Source organism: Dromiciops gliroides, chromosome 2 (genome assembly GCF_019393635.1).
Source record: "Dromiciops gliroides isolate mDroGli1 chromosome 2, mDroGli1.pri, whole genome shotgun sequence".
Classification (NCBI taxonomy): Eukaryota; Metazoa; Chordata; class Mammalia; order Microbiotheria; family Microbiotheriidae; genus Dromiciops; species Dromiciops gliroides.
The window spans coordinates 2,569,123-2,588,687 of record NC_057862.1 but is presented as its reverse complement, the minus strand read 5'-3'; the positions used below and the strand labels follow the sequence as shown (position 1 = coordinate 2,588,687).

The 19,565-nt window shown below is 43.0% G+C and overlaps 1 pseudogene; it reads left to right on the top strand.

Moving 5' to 3' along the window:
• Positions 1-15,610: 15,610 nt before the first annotated feature.
• Positions 15,611-16,244, top strand: LOC122739045 (annotated as a pseudogene).
• Positions 16,245-19,565: the final 3,321 nt, after the last annotated feature.

Here is a 19,565-nt window from a genome sequence, read left to right as displayed (position 1 = left end):
ACTTACTATCTGTGCAACCCTGGGCAAGTCACTTAACCCCAATTGCCTCACTAAAACAAACAAACAAAATGAATATTTTTTTTTAAGTAAAGTTTGAAAGAAAAAAAGACAGTCATTTCTTCTTTGAATCCAAGGCATTTCATCTATATAACACTTCTGAGAACACTGACCTTCCTCCTATTTTTCAGTGGATTAATTAATGATGTTTGAAGCTTTTTTGAAATATGATGTACTGCAAAAAATGTTAAGAATTACTAACCCAACATATTCATTAGAAAGCATAATCACCAGTCCATTAACTCTGTTTTCTTTTCTCAGAGCTGTTCAACAACCCATGTTCTTTCAAAAGGCCACATGCAGCATTAGCATCACCCACTCTCCTCCCCAGCATTCTGCAAGCAACCCTTCCAGTTTGATTATGACAAAAGGCAGACAGAAAAGAACTGGGTTGTTTGATGTGCCCTGCAATCTGGCATACATTAGGCCATAGGATATTCATGCTCTATGAGCCTAGAGGTGAGACTGAATCCAAGATCTCAGGATTATTCTAAAGAGTAAACTTATCCTATAGTGAATGCAGAATGCTTAACAACAACAGCAACAACAATAATGTTGGCATTTATATGGTATGTTACAATTTATAAAATACTTTACAAATATTATCTCCTTTGATTTTCACAACAACTCTGGGACTTAGGTGTTATTCATTTGGGGAAGGGGGGGTAGGGCAGGGCAATGAGGGTTAAGTGCCCAGAGTTACACAGCTAGTAAGTGTTGAGTGTCTGAGGCTGGATTTGAACTCGGGTCCTCCTGAATCCAGGGCCAGGGCTTTATCTACTGTGCCACCTAGCTGCCCCAGTAGGTACTATTATAATCCCATTTCATAGATGAGGAAACTAAGGCAGAAGTTAAATGACTTGCCCAAGGTCACACAGGTAGTAAGTATCTGAGGCAGGATTTGAACTCAGATCTCTTTAACTACAGGTTCAAGGCCCTATGCACTATGCCATCCAGCAATAGATAACCATTAGGTAAGAGCAGTATTTCTTATAGAAAAGACATAAAGACATTGACTAGATGATAATAAAATTCAATTAAAGAGGAACTGGTTGAGTCTCTGGAACCAATGAATATTTGTTCATGCTTTGAGATCCGTTTGGCAGGAGATTCAAGACAAAAGGTGCCAGCAATTCATGTGTGGCCCTTAATGTAGGCTTGGATAGAGGCCTGGGTGGTATATTTGTGCCATGTGCAGTTGGACTATGCAGTCAGAATCCAGAAAGATCCCGACAGGATAGAACTCTGAGCCAAATCAAATCAGATGACGGTTGGTAGGGAAGAAGGTAAAATCTCATCCTTGGCTTCAGAACTTAACCTCATGAGTATGAGATGAGTGAGGCATGGTGAATCAGAAGTTTGTTTGAAAAGAATCTGAGTCAGCACTGTGATATGACAAGCAGTACTGGAAATGGGATCTTAGGAGCTTCCAAGCAACTCTCTCACTGTCCTCTTCCTGGGGCAGGATTGGGCCCAGGGAGAATTGGGCTCAAAGTCAGGGGGTGCCCAGAGGAGGGCCTCCAGGATGCTGGAGGACCTCATGCCAAACAAGGATGTGGAGAAGGTGCAGGAGAGAAGGCTGCCGAATGATATGAGAAATTTATGCAAGGACTGAGGGGCCAACAGAAAGAAAAGGGGATCCAGTGTTGTCCTGTCTGGCCTGGTTGGGGGGGACCATGGTCAAGAGCCCACAATCACACTGTAGAATACTAATGCTTGCCATGAGCAAACACTTCTTCCCCAGGTGGATCAAGCGCCTGAGGAAGGGCCGCTTTATCAAGGGTCTTCAAGCAAAGCCTGCATGGTCAAATGTCAGGCGTGTGCCAGTGGGCATTCCTTTTCAGGTGTCAAATGACTTCTGAAAATGAAATGACCTCTAAGATTCCTTCCAACTCTGAAATCTGTCATTTGGTGCTGCTCCTCCACTGGTCTGTGGGAAATGTGTCCTGAGTGCAAACTCTTCACTTATACCTCCTGGAACCAAGGCATCCCAACCACTGGCCAAAGCTGCCACTGGAATCCACACTCTCATCTCTGGGTAGTCTTCCCCTATTAGAGTGTAAGCTTCTTGAGGGCAGGGAGTATCTTGTTTGCTTGGATTTGTCTCCCCAGGGATTATTTTACTAGGCTACATAGCAAGCATTTAAAAATGCTTGTCCTTCCTTCCATCCATCCATCCATCCATCCATCCATCTAAAGAAGCTTGCTCTTCCTTCTTCCTACACACTGTTTTTCAGCCCCTGCAGGACTCCTGACTTTGGTGTTCTGGGTCTCTTGTCCCTTGAGTCACCAATGCCCTGAGCAAAAGGAGACTCTCAGAGCTGCCTCAGTCAGCCTCCCCAATGGTCCTGTTGGCTGGCCTTTAAAGGGAGGTCAGGAATCGCCTCTTCTTGAGCAGTGACCAGGAGGGTCATGTGATAAGCTTGGGATCTAGCTGGACCCACAGCCCTGGGGCAGGGTTTCTAGAGTTTTCCTCTTGAACTTGCTTTCTCTCTCACCAGCAGTGCCCTTGATGTATCTGACAAAACAACTTAATTCTCAAAACAAAAGCAAAGTTCCTGAGCTTTGCTGAAAGAATGACAGGAAAACAACAAGTGCTGAGGCAAGAGAGTCATGGATTTGGATCTGTCCTTCTTAGTCAGGACACTCTCCTGGTGCAGGTTGCAGCTCCTTCATGCCCTAGTAGACAGGCTTCACAAATGGCCATCAGGGTCACATGACTGAGGCTGGGGGGACGGAACTTTGGGGCACTAAGGGCCCAGGACACCAGATTTCTGAGTATAGAAGCAACAGAGCTCAGTGCCTAGTTGGCAAGATAAAGTCCTTCTAAGGGAAACTGCCAGATGTCTCCTGTCGGGACTCTGCTCCTTCCTGTCCAGACTTGCCACCCCCTCCACAGCTACCTTCTCACCCCAGAAATGATTTTGCCTTCCCCTCACCCCATGCAAGTGGGGAATTACCGGCTGGATCCCCCATTTGTGGGTGTCCCAAGGCTAGCCACCCTCACTTGTCTCCTAGAGCCCCACCTTGCTCTCCGGACCTTTCCACATTCTTTTGAGCTCCCTTTAAGGTTCAGTCTTTCCTCATTAGAATGTAAACTCCTTGAGGGTAGGTATTGGCTCATAATTCAATTTACCATACTTAAGGGAGTGCCTGGAGCATAATAAGTGATTAGTAAATGCTTTCTATCGATCTATCTGTCTGTCTATTCCCTATCTTGGCTGCAGGGATTTTCCTCCACCTACAACTGAGGGTGCAGTAATGCCCACTTACCTGGTTGCAACTCTGTAAATATTCATCCATTTCATTTAGATTGTCAAATTTATTGGCATACAGTTGGGCAAAATATTTCCTAATTATTGCTTTAATTTCCACTTCATTGGTGGTAACATCACCCTTTTCATTTTTGATACTGGTAATTTGGTTTTCTTCTTTCTTTTTTTTAATCAAATTAACCAATATTTTATCTATTTTATTGGTTTTTTCATAAAACCAGCTCTTAGTTTTATTGATTAATTCTATAGTTTTTTTGCTTTCAATCTTATCGATTTCTCCTTTAATTTTCAGGATCTCTAATTTAGTGTCTAATTGGGGATTTCTAATTTGTTCTTTTTCTAGCTTTTTAAGTTGCATGCCCAATTCATTAATCTCCTCTTTCTCTTTCTTATTCATGTAAGCATTTAGAGCTATAAATTTTCCCCTAAGCACTGCTTTGGCTGCATCCCATAGATTTTGGTATGTTGTCTCATTATTGTCATTCTCTTGGATAAAGTTATTGATTGTTTCTATGATTTCTTGTTTGGCCCATTCATTCTTTAGAATGAAATTATTTAGTTTCCAATTGATTTTCATTCTACTTTTCCCTGGCTCTTTCTTACATGTAATTTTTATTGCATCATGATCTGAGAAGGATGCATTTACTATTTCTGCCTTTCTACATTTGACTATGATGTTTTTGTGCCCTAATACATGGTCACTTTTTGAAAATGTGCCATGTACTGCTGAGAAAAAGGTATATTCCTTTCTATCCCCATTCAATTTTCTCCAGACATCTATCATGTCTAACTTTTCTAGTAATCTATTCACCTCTTTCACTTCTTTCTTATTTATTTTTTGGCTAGATTTATCTAATTCTGAGAGGGGGAGATTCAGATCCCCCACTAGTATAGTATTACTGTCTAATTCCTCTTGTAACTCATTTAACTTCTCCTCTAAGAACTTGGATGCTATACCACTTGGCGCATACATATTCAATATTGATATTACTTCATTATCTATAGTACCTTTAAGTAAGATGTAATTTCCTTCCTTATCTCTTTTAATGAGATCTATTTTTGCCTGCACTTTGTCTGAGATAAGGATTGCTACCCCTGCCTTTTTTACTTTAGCTGAGGCATAATATATTCTGCTCCAGCCTTTAACCTTTACTCTGTGTGTATCTCTCTGCTTCAAATGTGTTTCTTGTAAACAGCATATTGTAGGGTTCTGGTTTTTAATCCACTCTGCAATTCGCTTCCGTTTTATAGCAGAGTTCATCCCATTCACATTCACAGTTATTATTACTGACTGTCTATTCCCCTCCATTCTATTTACCCCCTTTGTACTTTTCCCCCCTTCTTTCACCCTATTCCTCCTCACTGACGTTTTACTTCTTACCCCTGCCTCCCCCAATCTGCCCTCCCTTTTTATCACCCCCCTCTCTTTTCTTTACCCTTTTCTCCCTTGCTTTTGTCCTCCCTTCTATCAGTCCCCCCCTTTCCCTTCCCCTTTTGTTTCCCTAAAGAATGAGTTAAGTTTCTTTATCCCAATGAACGTATATGTTATTCCCTCTTTGAGTCAAATCTAATGAGAATAGGGTTGAAACCATGTTCCCCCCTCCTTTCTTTCCCTCTATTATAATAGGTTTTTTTCCACCTCTTCATATGATATAATTCATCCCATTCCACCTCCCCTTTCCTCTCCTCCCCATAGACTCCCTTTTTATCCCCTTAATTCTTTTGTATCATCACATCAAAGACAATTTATATTTATACCCTCTATATAAAGTCCTTCTCTCTGCCCAAATACATTTACAGTTCTTAAGAGTTATGAGTATTATCTTCCTGTGTAGGGATATAAACAGTTTAACCTAATAGGGTAACTTTTTTTTTCCCCTCTGTTTACCTTTTTAAACTTCTCTTGAGTCTTGTAAAGTCCCCAATGTCATTAAATGTCCATCTTTTCCCCTGAAAGAAAATGCACATTTTTGCTGGGTAATAGATTCTCGGCTGCAATCCAATCTCCTTTGCCTTCCGGAATATCATATTCCAAGCCTTGCGGTCCTTTAATGTTGAAGCTGCCAGGTCCTGAGCAATCCTGACTGTGGCTCCATGATATTTAAATTGCTTCTTTCTGGCTGCTTGGAGTATTTTCTCCTTCACCTGATAATTCTGGAATTTGGCTACAATATTCCTTGGAGTTTTCCTTTTGGGGTCTCTTTCAGGAGGTGATCGATAGATTCTTTCAATGATGATTTTATCCTCTGATTCTATGATATCAGGGCAGTTCTCCTTAATAATTTCCTGGAATATGGTATCTAGATTCTTTTTCTGGTCATGGCTTTCAGGCAGTCCAATGATTCTCAAATTGTCTCTCCTCGATCTGTTTTCCAGATCAGTTGTCTTTCCAATGAGGTATTTCACATTTTCTTCTATTTTTTCATTTTTTTTATTCTGCTTGACTGATTCTTGGTGTCTCATGGATTCCTTATCTTCCAACTGTCCAATTTTAATTTTTAAAGCATTGTTTTCCTCAGTGAGATTATGCACCTTTTTTTCCATTTGGCTAAGTGAATTTTTTAAGGTACTGTTTTCTTCAGTGAGATTATGCAGCTTTTTTTCCATTTGGTCAAATGAATTTTTTAAGGCTTTGTTTTCTTCAGCTTCCTTTTCTAAGCTGCTGATTCTTTTTTCATAGTTTTTTTGTTTTGCTTTCATTTCTCTCCCCATTTTTTCTTCTACCTCTTGCAATTGATTTTTAAAGTCCTTTTTGAGCTCTTCCAGGAAGGCTTTTTGTTCTTGCGACCAATTCACCTTCCCTTGTGAGGCTTCAGATGTAGACAATTTGAGGCTATTGTCCTCATCTGAGTTTGTGTTGGCTTCTTCCCTATTGATACAGAAGCTCTCAATGGAGAGGGCTCTTTTTTGCTTCTTACTCATTATTGCAGCTTATTTATTTATTCTTTAAGTTGAGGTCTGCTCTGGGGGCACCAGGGTCCCTGTTTTGGGCTTCTTGTGCAGGTGTATAGGTGCTGTGTGACCGGGCTTTTACTCTGAGGCCTTTATGGTGTGTGGAGATGCCCCGCCCTGCACTTCCTGTATGATTGTGCTCGGCCAGCCAGGCGCCAGACCCCGGCGTCTGATCCCGCCGTTCGTGGCCCTCTCGGCCGGTGCAGGTAAGTTTTTCCACTGTCCTTCTTGGCCACCAGATTTTTGAACCAGGTTCCGGGAGCCTCAGTTGTTCGGCTGTGGCCCGCAGCTCCTGCTGACTTGCCCCGACCCCCTCGGCGCTGGGTTGCTGCCCTGCGCTGGGCCTCCCTTTTGCCCGAGTCAGACCGACCTTTTCCTGAAGTCTTCAAAATTATCTCTGGTTGGAGGACTGTGTCTCTCTGTCTCTTTGCAGGTTCTGTAGTTTCAGAATCCGTCCAGAGGCTTGATTTAATGTTCGTTTTGAGGGAACAGAAGGAGAGCTCAGGCAGCTTGCTGCTTCCTCTCCGCCATCTTGGCTCCGCCCCCCAAGACTTTATCTGGTTGCAACTCTGATAGGAAGAAGACCCAGCAAAACATCGCCCAACCCCAAGCCCCAGCCCCCCATGATGATCCTCTCTTCACACAGCAAGACTGGTCCTTAAACAACAGGTGCACTGTCCATCCTCGAGGCTCCCCAGCTCAGCAATATTGGCCAGAGTTGGCCCTCCACTCGCAGAGCCCAGGGCAACCCCCACACTATGGCAAAGAATCAGCAGAATCCACCAGTGTAGACTTAATTAAACACAAACACCAGGGAGCCCAGAGGTAGTGCTGCTGTATGATTAAGAACTCTGGGCACCGATTTTTTATTTGTGAAAACAATGTTTTATTTAGACACATCTGCTTAATACCCTGAAAGGTGACAGGGGTAATATTTCATCTCAGCCTTACCTTTAGCTGCGATTGTGGCTGTGGAAAGGGAAGCAGTAACCCAGCACGCAGCGTCAGCCGTCAAAGAGGGAGAACGGGATTGATGGCAATGGGGGCTCTGCCACTTTGGCCCTCATTTGTTTCTTATTCTTACAGCTCAAAAATCTGTATTTTCTGTCGTGAGAAATCGTTATGGATGATCGTCCAGATATAGAACAACCTGCCAGCCTCCAGAATCGATCGGAGATGCACTTGTGGAGGTCAGGGACGGCGTTGGAAATAGTTTCTATTGGAGTGAGCTCTGGGACACAGGACACATGGCTCGGAAGAATTTGGCTCACAGCCCCAAGCCTCTTCTGCCTTGGGCTATGATGCATTGAGATCATTCTAGGAATCTTACAGGTCAACTATTATAATCTTCTCCTTTTACAGGGGAAGAAACTGAGGCCCAGAAAGGAGAAGGAACTCACCTAAGGTCACAGAGGCAGTAAAAGTATGGTCAAAACTTCCGCCATAGTTTTGAGCCTCTTTTCTCTATCTCCCAGGGCACCTCAAAGTGGAAAAGGACCTTGGTCAGGTGGGGGCCATACTGCAGCAAAGGCTTCTTCAAATTCGTACTGAGCCATCACTCAGCCTTCCTCAGAGCCTCTAGAATCTGGGCACCTGGGAACAAAGCCTGGCTTGAGCCCTTCTTAGCTGGCTGGCTGGGCCCTCATCTGCAAAGGGTAGCACCATATATGTACGTGCACGCATGTGTACTACTGCATACACATGGATAGTGTGGCCATTCCATTGCCATGCATGTCTGCACACGTGTTTGTACATGCACATGTATGTGTGTGTATAGACATGCATCCTCGAGTTTAACACCATCGCTAGGACAAGTCAGCATCTTCAGGTCCTAAGCTTAAGGCCTAGTGGAGAGAGGGCTGTCCTATGGGCCAGGAAGGCTCACACACTGGCCCTATGACCTTGGCAAGGTCAGTTACCCAGCTCAGCTCCTGGCTTTCTGGACTTCACACTCCTGCCCCATCTCCCATCTCAGCCTGGACTCCCCTCAGCTCCTGCGCCCTCCTCACCTGCACCATGCCTGGATGTCCCCTGTGGTGAGGGTTAGGGCTAGCCTGGCTCCCTTCTCGCGGGGCTGTGTGGAGGATCCTGGGCCAGCCAACCTGCACTCCCCTCCTGGCTCTGCTCCCAACGTCCTGCATTTCACAGCCACGTCCTCACTCGGGGAGCTTCATTCCATTCAAACTCCCCTAATCCCCCGCAGTTTTCATCTCTCTTTTGTGCGTTCTCTTTCCTTACTAGAACAAAAGCTTCTTGGGAGAAGGAACTATGCTCCTTTTGGCTTGTACTTGTATCCAAAGAACTTAGCACAGTGCCTGGCACATAGTAAGCACCAAATAAATGCCTGTCGCCTGCCCTGACAGCCAACTTTCCTTTTTTTTTTTTAATTATAAAAGTATTTTATTATTTTCCAGTTACATGTAGAGATTGTTTTCAACATTTGTTTTTATAAGATTTCTAGCTTCAAACTTTTCTCCCTCTCCCCACTCCCCAACACAGCAAGTAATCTGATATAGGTTATATATGTACAATCACATTAAACATATTTCTGCATTAATCATGCTGTGAAAAAAAAAAGTTAGAGCAAAAAGGAAAAACCTCAAAAAAAAAAAAACCAGCATCAAAAATAAGAGAAATAGTATGGTTCAATCTGCATCCATATTCCACAGTCCTTTTGTTTTTCTGGATTTGGAGAGCCTTTTCCATCATGAGTCCTTTGGACCTTTCTTGTACTGTTGGATTGGTGAGAAGAATCTAGTCTATCACAGTTGATCAACACATAATGTTGATGATACTGTATACAACATTCTCCTGGTTCTGCTCATCTCACTCATCATCAGTTCATGAAAGTCCTTCCAGGTTTCTCTGAACTCCTCCTGCTCATTGTTTCTTACAGCACAATAGAATTCCATTACATTCAAATACCACAACTTGTTCAGCCATTCCCCAATTGATGGGCAGTCCCTCAATTTCCATTTCCTTGCCACCACAAAAAGAGCAGCTATAGATATTTTTGTGCATGTGGTCCTTTTCCCTTTTTTATGATCTCTTTGGGGAAAAGACCCAGTAGTGGTATTACTGGGTCAAAGGGTATGCACAGCTTTATAGCCCTTTGGGCATAATTCCAAATTGCTCTCCAGAATGGTTGTATCAGCCACAGGGCTCCACCAACAATGCATTAGTGTTCCAATTTTTCCACAGCTTTTCCAACATTTATTATTTTCCTTTTTTGTCATATTAGCCAATCTGATAGGTGTCAGGTGGTACCTCAAAGTTGTTTTAATTTGCATTTCTCTAATCAATAGTGATTTAGAGCATTTTTTCATACGGACAGCCAAATTTCTATGACTCTATATTGCAGACATTGCATTTGATTGGCATTGTTGGAAAGAATTTCCCCACCAGGAGCCCCATAACAGTGAAACCTCAGATCCAGACTCCCCAAACTCCACCCACCAAATGCCTGAGGGCTGGCAGAGGGCAACCCTCGCCCCCACTGCTGCCTCTGTCCTAAGTGTTTCTGTGCCCTCTCTTTGAGCCTACACCTGGCTCTGCCCCAAATGTTGAGTCCCTATCCCAGCCTCTCTGCTTCCTGGGTTTGTCATATACATGTCTAAAGGAGAATTGCTCCTCACTGAAAATAAGTGTAACATCCTAAAATATAGGAATCAAAGCTGCCCTTGGAGGACAGAGTTAAGTGCTGGGCTGCTGACTGAAGATGAATGGAGGCAAGGGAACACTCGAATGGGCTGCTGAAGGAGGTGAAGAGGGGGAGGTCATCTCTACAGTGTCGCCACCTCCAAGATTTGAGGATCTAATGAAAATAAATTGGGCAGGAGGAAGGAAGGGAAAAGAGGTTAATGGAGCAGGCAGGATGGTTCAGTGAAAAGAGAGCTGGGTAAAGAGTGAGGAAGCACAAGTTTGAAGGAAACAAGCATTTGTTACGGTCATGGTGTAGTGGATGGAGTGATTGGCCAATTTGACAACTAAGTGGCACAATTGATACAGTGCCTAATCTTCTTGAGTTCAGATCTGGCCCCAGACACTTACAGCATGACCCTGGGCAAGTCACTTAAGCCTGTTTACCTCAGTTTCCTCATCTGTCAAGTGAGATGTAAAAGGCAATGAATAGTAAACCATTCTAGTATCTTTGTTAAGAAAATCTTGAATGCAAAAAAAAAGAAGAAAAAGAAGAGAAGAGAAGAGAAAATCTCAAATGGGTTCATGAGAGTCGGACACAATTGAGATGACTGAACAACAAAAAGTACCTACTATGTGCCAGGCACTGCACTAAGTAACTTGCACATATGGCCTCTTCTGATCCTAACAACAACCTTGAGAGCTTGTGCTAATACAACCCCCATCTTACAGCTGAGGAAAGTGAGGCAGTAATGTTTCTGGGGCACACAGCTAACAAGCGACCTAGACCGGATCTGAATTTGGTACTTTCTAGCTGGAGAGCCAGAGCTCTCTCCATCCTGCTGCCTGGGATCAGAGCCCTAGCTGGGCACCTGATACCATGTCCCTTTTCCTCAGGGTCTTCCACACTCTCCCTCTCTAAGATGGCAGGCTTTCTAAAGTCTCTCCTAGTTCTAAGGAATTTCACCTGGGTCCTTCAGGGAAAGGAAGCCCAGCACCATGGAGAGCTAGGAAGGACAGGGGAAATCACTGTGTATAGATTTGTATTTGCTTTGAAACCCCGCACATCTCATATCTCTCCCGAGAATGAAGCACCTAGCAGGCTTATTTCTACTTCCTTCAAACTTGAGATGCCGTGCTGATGTGAGATGGAATTTGGGGTCCAATTGATCGCGAGTCGTCCCAAAAGAATTACAAGACTCAGTGACTCAGTTTCCTCAATTTTATTGCAATACTGTGGGTGACCACAGGGAGAAAACCAGAATAGTGGAAAGGTATCTCTCGAATAGTGAAAGAAAAAGCAGTTCTATATATAGTATGGATAAATTGATTATCAGTCTCATTATAATAATCTCCACCTTGGGGAGGTACAAGGGAGGGCCTGTTCTACTCATAATATTCTCCACCTAGAGGTGTTACAAGGGAGGGTTTATCCTAATTTGGAGTTCCTGGGGCAACCCCCGAGGCAGGTACCTTTTTCAGGGGAGGTGTGTTTTGGGGGTTTACACGTCATAAGGTGAATCTGGGGACAAATTTGGCCTTTTCTACACATGTCTCTTTCTGATTCCCATGGCTAGTTTCAAAATAGAATCATTTTTCATTAGAATTTCTATGAGTTGTCTTTTTCCTTTATTGTTATTTTGACCTGACCCGTTCTGGTCCATTATGGATGTTGATCACTATGGGTATGAGAACCTAACATAAGTTATCCATTAACTGAGATCTGACTCCCTTTTAGAGCTAATATCTGTACTAGAGCTTGGGTCTTAGATTTTTCTATCAACCCTTTTTTGCCTCCTACATCAATGCCACGATCATCTTTCTCCAGAAACATCCTTTTCCTGATCACTGGTGCATCTCTTCATTAAGTAGAAATGACCTTTCCTCATCCAGAATGGCCCGGACAGGGGCAGCTAGGTGGCGTAGTGGATAAAGCACCGGCCCTGGATTCAGGAGTTCCTGAGTTCAAATCCAGCCTCAGACACTTGACACTTACTAGCTATGTGACCCTGGGCAAGTCACTTAACCCCCATTGCCCCACAAAAAAAAAAAAAAAACCCACAGAATGGCCCGGACACTGCCCACCACCAAAAGGTTCACTCAAATGATCAAGGCTCCCAAGCCTAGTGAAGAGATGAGTTTAAACAACTGAAAGTCATTGTTTTTAATATAATGTAGCCTACCTCACAAAGCCATTTTTCAGTGAGGAAACTTGAAAATGTAACATGTTGAAGATAGGTTTTCAAATATCAGCTCAGCCACTTACTATGTGAGACTTCCTTCTTCTATGTCTCAGTTTCCTTCTCTGTAACAAGGAAAGGGGTGACTATGACAACCTATAAAGTCCTTTCCAGCCCCAAATAGACACTTTAAATCATCTGTGATCTTTTGGGTATAAGAATAACGCAACCAGGGGGCAGCTAGGTGGCGCAGTGGATAGAGCACCCGCCCTGGAGTCAGGAGTACCCGAGTTCAAATCAAGCCTCAGGCATTAACACTTACTAGCTGTGTGACCCTAGGCAAGTCACTTAACCCCAATTGCCTCACCAAAAAAAAAAAAAAAATAACCCAACCTTTTCATTAGTACATGATTCCTGAGAAATGGCAGAGCTTAGGAATACCAGGGTGCTAAGAGGTCCAATTGCTAATGAGTACTTGTCACCTTTACTGAGGTACCTTTCATTTATGGTTCTGTTGAGGCAGCTAGGTGACTCAGTGGATAGAATACTAGCCCTAAAATCAGGAAGACAAATTCAAATCTGTCTTCACATACTTTCTAGCCGTGTGGCTCAGGGCAAGACTCTTAACCTCTGTCTGCGGCATTCTCCTCATCTGTAAAATGGAATAACAATACCACTTCTCTCACTAGGTTGTTGGGAGGATCAGATAAGATAACATTTGTAAAGTATTAGCCCAGAGCCAAAACATTTAAGAAATGCTTGTTCCCTTCCCTTTCCTTCCCCATCCCAGCTGAAATTGAGGGATGTGAGCAAAACCAGCCTCTAACTTCCCAGCTCAGCCTCCCACTATTAGTATCATCACATATTTTGTCACCTCAGGCAAATTACAGCATCAGCGGCACTCCTGAGAGTCCTGGTGTCCTCATCGTCCTCTCTCTGGGGGACAGATGACTAATGGCCAATTCCCACCCTTTTCCCTGTCCATCTGCTTACTGTTGTTCAGAATCTTTCCAGTGATCAGAAACTCCAGGAGGTGTGTGCTGCCACCCGTTACTGGGGAGGAGGAGGAGAAGGCCAGAGCTAACCCTAGATCATATTAACAATTGTTGGAGGACTATTCTTCAACCTGGCAGATACAGATTCACCACATAATTAACCAACTGAAGTTTGCTCATGTAATTACCAAGACATTCATGGGAAAACTTGTCCTGACTTGCCCTGATTCTGTGCTTTAACTCATACTATCCCTTGTGAAGGAGAAAGCCTCTCTTCTCACCAATCCACCGTATTCACCTACCTTAGTCCTGCCTATATAACATCTAAAAGCTGGTTGGGGCCTCAGCTGACTCAGGCCAAATTGTACCTACACCAAGCAGCTAACAGGACCGTTCAGCCTCTGCTTAGAGGCCCCCTAGAAGAAGTGAGACAACACCATCATGGTCAGCCTGGCCATTTGGGGAGCTCTCCCATTGGGCAGAAGGCTTTCCCTTTATAAAGCCCATGTTGGCCTCTTTGGGGCTACCACCCATGCTTTCCTTTTCAGCCTTCAAAGGCCAAAGAGAAAAAGCCTAATATCGCCACCACATGGTGTCCTTTAAGTATTTAAAGGTCACTATGATGCAAACACACACACACACACACACACACACACACACACACACCTTCTCTTCTCTAGGATAAACATTCCCAGGTTTTTTCTGCTGATCTTCATTCAATCATATCATGAATTCCATACTCTTCACCATCCTTCCTGCCCTCTCCCACACACCCTCCAATACTATCCACCTGGTCAATGACCTTTCCAAAGGCTGGTGCACCATTTGTATTTTTGTCTGCTTCATGGGCTGCCGTGTCCTTCAATACTCATAATTTAAGAGGGAAGGCGTGGTGGGAAAGAATATGAGAGACAGACACAAAGAGAAAGACAGACAGGGAGAGGAACAAGAACAAAAAGAACAAGAAATAGGAGGGAAAGGGGAAGAGGAAGTAGAATGAAGATTAAAGGAGGAATTATTAGGGGCAGCTAGACAGCTCAGTGGATAGAGCACCAGCCCTGGAGTCAGGAGGACCTGAGTTCAAATGTGGCCTCAGACACTTGACACTTACAAGCTGTGTGACCCTGGGCAAGTCGCTTAACCCCAATTGCCTCACCAAAAAATAAAATAAAATAAAGGAGGAATTATTCCTAAGTCAAACTAACTCTAAGAATATACAAAGATATTTATAGCACTTCTTGAGGTAACAAAGAATGAGATCTTAAGGGATGCCTATAAATTGGGAATGGATGAACATGTTATGGTATATAAATATTGTGGAATACTGTTGTTATGAACTCATATCAGCATAATACTCACCTCCTGATAGAAAAACATAAGACTTGGGATGCAGAATGAGATTTTTTTCCTTTTTTTTTTTTGACATGTGGAAGCATGTTTGGATTGACTGTGAAGAATTGTAATGGATTTGGGTTTTTTGTGTTATCAGTTGGAGATGGGGAATGGGAGGGTGAGAAGACAGATTTTGACTTATTAAGACAAATATTAAAAAGAAAGAATACTGAGGAATAAATTTATATGGGAATTAAAAAAAAAAAGAATGATCACTTTACCCAAAGGTTTCCAACATTTCTACCCTAGGAGACTTTGGTTAGAATTAGATCTAGAACTAAATTTTTCCCTAACTGGTTTCTCTATCTTTTGAAAGATGAAATTTTCATTAAAATAATTAAAAATAAATGGTTAGCTGATCTGCTTTTGGTGGGTAGAGCCCCACTAAAGATGACTGAATAATTGAAAGTCTCTCTACATCACAACTCAGTGTCATGCCTCTGTATCAAGCTTCTGGTCTGTTTCCTTCTGCCCAGGTAATTTATAGTATGCTCCAACAAGAGCATCATTTTTATCTGTCATCACATTGATCTTCAACCAAATGCTCACCACCACATTTCCTTGCTTTCTCCTAGGATTCCCTCCCATAAACAGACCAATTTAACATACCGGGTACCTGATGCCCTCTTTTACCAATCCTGTTTCTTTTTAATACATACATTATTTCCATCTTGAATCACCTTGTAGTCATGGGCCTCACCCTACAAAATCTCAAGGATACATATGAGGTTGTGGTAAAAAACAGAAGTTTTAGCTGAATCATTTGAGAGTCGAGCGCATGCTACTGAAGCGGCTTTTGAAGGACCCCCCGTTTGGGGTGGAGACTGCGACGAACTTCCGGGACGTCAGTTTAAAACTAAGGGTGGAACGGAAGTTCGGTCTCTCTGGCTTTTCAGCTTAGCTGTGGCAGCGCGTTTGGTGTTTGGTGCTGGTTCTCGGCCTGGCAGGCAGTTTGGGATTCGGTGAGTTTTATAAAGGAATATAGACTAATCTTAGATCTAAGATTATTCATTTGTATTTCTACTTTCCTATTTCCCTAATTGGTATCACCTTTTGTTGTCTAATTAATTCCCAAACAATAAAAACTAATCCCTCACCTTTCCGTGCTGTGGCTGCAGCCATGAGTATCCTCAGGCTTCAGAAGAGGCTTGCCTCTAAGTGTCCTTCGATGTGGAAAAAAGAAGGTATGGCTTGACCCCAATGAGACCAATGAAATTGCCAATGCCAATTCCCGTCAGCAGATACGGAAGCTGATTAAAGATGGGCTGATCATCTGGAAGCCTGTTACTGTGCACTCCTGTGCCAGATGCCAGAAAAATACTCTGGCTCGACGGAAGGGCAGGCACATGGGCATTGGTAAGAGAAAGGGTACTGCCAATGCTCGTATGCCTGAGAAGGTGCCCTGGATGAGGCAAATGAGGATTCTACGGTGGCTACTCCGAAGATATCGTGAATCCAAAAAGATTGACTGCCATATGTACCACAGCTTGTACTCGAAGGTGAAGGGTAATGTGTTCAAGAAGAAGTGGCTCCTCATGGAGCACATTCATAAACTGAAGGCAGTCAAGGCCTGAAAGAAGCTCCTGGCTGACCAGACTGAAGCTCGCCGGTCCAAGACTAAGGAAGCACAAAAGCAAGCGTCGGAAAGAGTGTCTACAGGCTAAGAAGGAGGAGATCATCAAGACTTTGTCTAAGGAGGAGGAGACCAAGAAATGATTCTCCCCTATCTCCTCTGTACATAGTACCCTTCTATTTGGCTCATACAATAAAACTTGACAGACTGTCAAAAAAACCCAAAAAAACAAACAAACAACAACAACAAAAAACTAATCCCTCACTGATTAAAGCTCAGAGGCTTATTTTTCTTAGTGGTCTGGGAGTAAGGGAAAAGTTAAAGGGGGAGTTTAATGCTCATAGAAGGTCAAATGTGCTTCCTTGTATTAGAATTTCTAGTTCATGTTGTAATATTTATAGCCAAAACCTTGTGCATTTATGTAGACGTATCAGGGCATGGGCTTTATTAGTGCTCTTGTTTGTTTGTTTGTTTTTGGTTTTGGTTTTGTTTTATTTTGCAGGGCAATGAGGGTTAAGTGACTTGCCCAGAGTCACACAGCTAGTAAGTGTCAAGTGTCTGAGGCTGTATTTGAACTCAGGTCCTCCTGAATCCAGGGCCAGTGCTCTATCCCCTGCGCCATCTAGCTGCACCTTTTTAATTTATTTATTTATTTGTGTGCATGTGTGTGTGTGTGTGTGTGTGTGTGTGTGTGTGTGTGTGAGGCAACTGGGATTAAGTGACTTGCCCAGGGTCACACAGCTAGTGTTAAGCGTATGAGGCTGGATTTGAACTCAGGTCCTCCTGACTCCAGTGCTCTATCCACTGCACCACCTAGCTGTCTCTATTAGTGCCCTTTACAAAAATATATTATCTCCTGTGAGTTTCTGGGCATTTTCCTCATCATGGCTCCTCTCCATGGTATCTTCTTGTTGGATCTTTATAGGCAATTTTCTTCCTCCCTGTCTTTTACAGTATTAAGCTTTTTTGAGTACTTTTAGAAGGCCCCAGAAAAATGCATTCTTATAAGATTCCTGTAGGTGTACTCCCTGCCTGGAGCCACCCTGCCATTCCCAGTTTAAGCTGTGGTCTAGAAATTTAAATGTCATGGTCAGACATTACTTACTTTGCCAGTCATCTCATCTTTACTTCCTTAGGTTATCTCAACACTGTGCTAGATGGACCTGCCTTCCTTTCCTTCCCTCCGCCATTTCCCCCCTAACTTTATCTTACTTATATTGGCTTATCAACTGCCTTCTCCTCTGACCCTTTTCCCTCACGCAGACTCTTCGTTCTTCTCCAATTTTCCACATTCTTCTAAATTACTCAATATTTCTCCTTCATGAACTCTATTTCTGGTCCTCTTTAAAAGTCTAAAGCCTTCCACATCACCCCAAATTGCTCCAAATTGCTCCTCCTCAAATTTAATTTCTGTCCTTGGAAGCAGGGAGTACAATCTAGACCTGGAGGTCACTTACTCTGTTTTTACTCAAGTTCTCCCCTCCAAATTCAATCTCTTTTGGGCCCAGGGGGTTAAATGAGGTCACACAAGGAGTAGGTTTCAGAAGCAGGATAATAAACATAGGTCCCCTAAGTACAAATAGTCACAGTGATTCCCTGCTGTAGGCAGTCTGCTGACCCTCCTCATCATGCTTTCTCCTAGAGTCTTTTTTATGTCTCTCATGGTTTTTACTCCAGAAATCTGTGCTCAATGCTTTCCAGGCACGCATCCTGAACCCACAGCTTCATGGAAAAGCCAATCCTTCCCCAGCAGCCAAGACCCTCCAAGTCACCATAATACCTCTCCTCCTTATTTAGTCTAAGCCTTTTTTTTTTTCCCTAGGTCCTTCTTCCACAACCTTCTCTCACGGAAGCAAGAAGTAGAAAAGGACTAATGGCATCAGACTCCATCATGAACCACAGAATCGTGCCTGAGTAGAAATGCAGACAGTCCAGTGACCTCCATGTCCTCAAGACAAGACAATGAACTGAGCAATAGCAGCAGCATCAATTTCTGCCAAATCATTGTTTATGGCCCTCCGGGTTTTGGTGTTCATTAGAAATATCTGCACCCCACCCCAGATAATCATCTTTTAACCTCAACTGAAAAGTACTCCTAAGCTTATGATGTCAGCTAAGTACATGTATTTTTTCTAAGGTTGAATAGTTGGCTAGGGGATTTTTGCAGAAAATCTATTTTCATACAGTGAAGAACATGAGTGTATCATAAACTCTCCCTAACTCAGTCTCAGCGCAGTGAATTCCCATTTATCCAGTATCATCAGGATTTAGGAACTTTGGGGCTTCACATGGTCTGCTTAATATAGAATTACTATCTAGAAGAAGTAAAAAGACTGCTGATGGGGGATGGGTCACCAAGAAAATCTTGTTCTCCCACTGCACACTATAAATCATTTGCAGGTTTCTGGTCTTTGACTCTATTGTAATCAATGTGTACGACCGGGAGATGTTTGATCAAAGCGATCTTTTTCATTCATGTCTTCATTAAACAAACAGTATATGCAAAGTCTTGTGAATGGAACTGGGGGAGAAAGAATTTGATTAACACAAAGGTCCTTAATTCATGGAGCCTACAATCTAAGAAGGTTCGTTGTGAATAATGTTAATAATAATAATAACCAGAATATTGGATGCAATTTTGGCACAAGTGATGAAAGAACTGCTGCCCTAAAGCTGGCTAAAGGTGATGGTGGTGGCAGTGGTAGTGGTAGTAGTAGTAGCAGCAGCAACAGCAGTGATAGGATTTACATAGTACTTTAAGGTTTACAAAGTTCACAAATATTATCTCATTTTAGCTACACAACAACCCTGTAAGATAGGTGCTATTACTATCCCCATTTTATAGATGAGGAAACTGAGGCAGGCAGAGGGTAGCTGACTCACCCAAGGTAACACACCTCTTAAGTGTCTGAAGCAGAATTTGAACTCAGGTCTTCCTGACTCCAAGTTCAACATTCTATGTATTGTGCCACGTAATTGCCTCTATAACACAAACAACTATAATATGACATAATTTACACTAACTCCTTCAGTGAAATTCAAACACAGAACATTTGACAACTGAAAAGGTCAAGGTTACTGACTATGGAAATCCAATAAAGCCACCTCCTGTAGCTTTATTTGGGGCAGTGAGGTGATACAGTGGATAGAGTGCTGGCCCTGGAGTCAAGAGGACCTGAGTTCAAATCTCACCTCAGACACTTACTAGCTGTATGACCCTGGGCAAGTCACTTACCACCAATTGCCTTAAAAACATCCAGGACCATTTCCAGTCATCCTGACATATATCTTGCCACTAGACCCAGATGATTCTGGAAGAAAGAGTGAGGCTGGTGAGTGAGGTTGTTGACATTGCACAACTTTCACTTAAATCCACTTCAGTACAAGTCATGACATCACCCCGATGCCACCAGTCCTCTCTGAGAACAAAGGACAAATAACAACAACCTGGAGGAAATGGCATTGAAACTAGGCTTTCAAGTACAGGTAGGGTCTCAACAAG